At 37.3% G+C, this 4,240-nt stretch overlaps 1 pseudogene; it reads left to right on the top strand.

Annotated features, from left to right (window-relative positions):
* Positions 1 to 1,079: 1,079 nt before the first annotated feature.
* On the top strand, positions 1,080 to 2,318 carry LOC143543777 (uncharacterized; annotated as a pseudogene).
* The last annotated feature ends 1,922 nt before the right edge of the window (positions 2,319 to 4,240 follow it).

Below are 4,240 nucleotides of genomic sequence, written 5' to 3'. Positions count from 1 at the left end.
ACACATGTACCTTCAAGAATTTGAACCATTATTTTTTAACTTAAGTGGGAAACACCTTATCACCATAGTATTTCTTAAGGGCATACATCTCATATAAATGAGCTAGAGTGTTAACCAAAAAATCTATTAACATAGTGGGCATACATCTCATATAAATGAGCTAGAGTGTTAACCAAAAAATCTATTAACATAGTGGAGTTATAATTCTAGATATTTTTAAATTGAGTTATTGAATTTTAATGTTTCTAACTTTTACTCATTGATTGAAGCACTTTCAATTTAAGAAATGTTATCCATTATTCTCAACTTTTACTTTTTTTATTACCAGAACACTAACTCTTTCAATTTTAAAGTTGATGTGACATTATTTTTAATGATAAAATAACTAAAAAATAGCGGGTCATGTTTCCGGTCAAAAAATGTAAATTGAAAGTATTTAATCTATCAACCCTTTTAAATTATATATTTTTCTATCCTTAATAGTCATCTTATATATCATAAAATAGTGTTGTATATAACAAGATTTGAATTTTTGATATCTTATACACATGAATTGTGTTCCAAACAATTTAAAACATATGTGTAGTTGTACGTACAGGTAGCTAAAATAAATACCTTTAGAAAAGTATTTTTGTCTTGTTATTATATTAAAAAATGAAATAAAGAATTATTACTCTATAAAAAACTATTGAGTAGTTTAAAGTTTTTTACATAAATTCTTTAGTTATTTGTATCTTTCTTACGTTAAAAATTATTAGTATCTGATTCTAACATGATGACAACATAGTGTATGCTTAAATTATACCCCCTCTGTCATTTTTTAAGTGTCATGATTTGAAGAACATAAAGTTTAAAATATATTGAATGATTACATTTTTTACTTAACAAGTGACAATAATGGCTATTGAAAATTGGGTCCATCAATATTGTTTATTAATGCTAGTTATGTGTGTTTAAGGGTAAACTTGAAAATTGTCTAATAGATTTTGAAAGTGAACATTTGTAATGAAAAAAAAAAGATAAACACTTTTAACATAACCGAAGAGTATAACACTGAAAGATTTATATAAAAGAAAAACAAAATTATTACTTATCATATTTTCTAACATTGCATGTAAGTTGCATTATCTTTCTTCCCAATATAGAAAGTAGTAATCATCAAAAACATGTCAAAACCCTAGGCACACGTGTCATTGCCAAAATTTGCCATGTCACAGTCTTACCACAAAGACACGTTCACACACACAAACACGTATCCAGCACTCCACTTTTGCCCCTATATATTCACCTGCTTTCCTTCTCATTTCTCCCAACATTAACAGCATGTTGAATTCAACAACCAACGCCGGAAACAATGGTGGCTCCGGCGGCCGAAGAAAACAAGACCAGAAGTCGTCTCAACCGAGTTCAAGAAAAGGATGCATGAGAGGCAAAGGTGGTCCGGAGAACGCGGCTTGCACCTACAAAGGCGTCCGCCAGCGGACATGGGGCAAATGGGTGTCTGAGATCCGCGAGCCCAACCGTGGCAGCCGCGTCTGGCTTGGAACTTTTAGTTCCGCCCGTGAAGCGGCTATAGCCTATGACGCGGCTGCCAGGAGGCTTTATGGGCCTAGCGCCCATATTAATCTCCCTGAGGAGGCCGCCAACGCCCCTCCGCCGCCTCCAGCTGTTACGGAGGCGGCGAATGAGGCGAGGTATCGCCGTGCAGTTGAGCAATTTAAGAAGCAACAGGAGTTTCAACGCCAGGTGCAAATTTACATGCACCAGAGCAACAACGAAACGTCAAAGTGGAGATCACAATGATATCCGATGTCCCGGATCTTAATCGGCACACCTACTCGAACTACCATGAGTTCACCGGGGAAAATTATGTTGACCATAAATGTGGTAACTTGAAGGCTAACCTACCCGAATTCGACGATTCGGGTTTGTGGACCGAGGCGGCATCAACCATGGACTATGAGTCCCAAGCGATGGACCCTGGGATCGGTGCGTCTACATTCAATGATACAATTGGCATTGAGATGAATCATCCATTAATGGTTTAATCGGTGGTCGTGGGAAAGATTGGTTTCAAGTTGGTCATGGCTTATGTCACAAAACATATATATTACTTTATATAAAATATAAATATAGTATATAGTAGTAGTATGTATATGAGAGAAAGAGAATAGAAAGTTATATAAATATATAAATATATATATAGAGAGAGGTGATCAAATATATAGTGCAAGATGATCATGTGATATGTCATATATAGGGAATGGTATAGTTGTGATGCCTATTTTAATATATATAATATGATGTTTATATTTACATGTGTGCAATAAATTAGTCTTACTTGTTACGCCTACTATACAGTTGGCCGTTCGCTATATATAGACCTGATACATGTTTTATAATTTTCGCTTTAATGGTAAAGTTATAATATCCTAAATATACGTTCATACTTTGGTTGGTTACAGTATAGAGAATACATGTTTTATAATTTTCGCTTTAAAGAAAAAGTTATAATATCCTAAATATACGTTCATACTTTGGTTGGTTAGAGTATAGAGAATTCTTAAGAGATTTCATTCGTTACATCTTTCATATAATAATTAGAAGAGGGTTCATACGAGAAGTCTTCTATTATAAGTCATAAGTCACTCGTATATGTCATAAGTCATAGTGAGAATTGTTATAGTGAGAATTGCAAAAAATCAAGTGAACCTCTTAATTTTAATCTTAAACTAGGTAATAAATCGCCGCAATGCGGCGGTGCAAGACACATGTTCGGTCAGTATTGGTTAGATACGTTACGGTGACGGCAAACCGAAAAAGAAATTTAGTCTGTATTGGTTAGATACGTTACGGTGACCTCTGCATGGCGTTTCCACAAGTGGGCAATCGATATTGTGGGTCCCTTACCACAAGCGCCGGGGCGAGTAAAGTTTTTGGTAGTGGCAGTAGACTATTTCACAAAATGGGTTGAAGCCAAGCCACTAGCAAAAATCACAGCCGAGGAAATGAAGCAATTTATTTGGAGCCACATCGTATGCCGTTTTGGCCTGCCCATGGAAATTGTGAGCGACAATGGCAAACAATTCACTGACAGGAAGATATCCAGTTGGCTCAAGGAATTGCGCATCAACCAAGTCTTCACTTCAGTATACCACCCTCAAGGGAATGGCCAAGTGGAGCGCGCAAACCAAAGCTTGCTGAATGGGCTGAAGAAAAGGTTGGAGGGAGAGTCCCATGCATGGGTCGAGGAGTTACCTAATGTCTTGTGGGCGCACAGGACATTAAGCAAAACCAGCAATGGCGAGTCCCCGTTCAGCCTAATCTATGGAACGGAGGCTATGATTCCAGCAGAGATTGGATGTCCATCCTATAGAGTGCTCATGATGGGTAAGACAGATAACGAGCAAGAAAGGAGGTTGGATCTCAACTTACTTGAAGGGCGCAGAGAGGCGGCTATCATCAGTGAAGCCAAATACAAGAAAAAACTAGAAAAATATTACAATCAGCGCGTGAAAGAATGCCACTTCAAGAAGAATGATTTTGTCCTTCGGAACAATGAAGCTAGTCGCGCAATACCCCCGGGAAAGATGTCTCCCAACTGGGAGGGACCTTATCAAGTCTCGGAAGAATTGGGAAAAGGCGCATACGCTTTAAAAGATTTAAATGGAAAGAAGATCCCACGCACATGGAACGCAGCACAACTCAGAAAATGTTTCATGTGAAAATTGTTAACTTTGTAATCAAGGCTTTTTAAGCCATTATGAATAATGATACGCGCTATTTTTTCTTAATATGCGTTCTATTACCTTTTGCATACATGTTTCACACTTCCCTTTATTAATTTTGAGCAATATGACAACATTGTATTGACATCAAACTAAAAATAAAACGAAGTAAAACATACATGCGCGAGCTTCAAGCTCAAACGCGTTAACGAGTTTCAACTCCAAAACGTCAGGGCCTTAGCCCAATAATATGAGCCTTAGCTCAAATTACTCATAGCATCCATCCTACGTATTGCGCAGCTGGACCATAAAAATACCTAAGCACAGCTAAGGCAAAGCACATGCCAAGGCATAGTTGTTAAGGTCTCAGGTCGAGGTTGCGCATGGGATTATAATGGATATCAAGTAACACATACTGACACGTAAAGGCTAAAAAACTCTTTCATAGTTCCCTATAATGAATGCGCGATAACGTCGCGCAAAAGAGGAATAATGAAATGCCAAGGCACGTG

This window comes from Bidens hawaiensis, unplaced genomic scaffold (assembly GCF_021521415.1).
Source record: "Bidens hawaiensis isolate Kalapana, Puna unplaced genomic scaffold, B.hawaiensis_p1.1 tig00013298_1, whole genome shotgun sequence".
Classification (NCBI taxonomy): Eukaryota; Viridiplantae; Streptophyta; class Magnoliopsida; order Asterales; family Asteraceae; genus Bidens; species Bidens hawaiensis.
The sequence above is the reverse complement of the archived record's forward strand: the minus strand, read 5'-3'. Positions and strand labels throughout refer to the sequence as shown.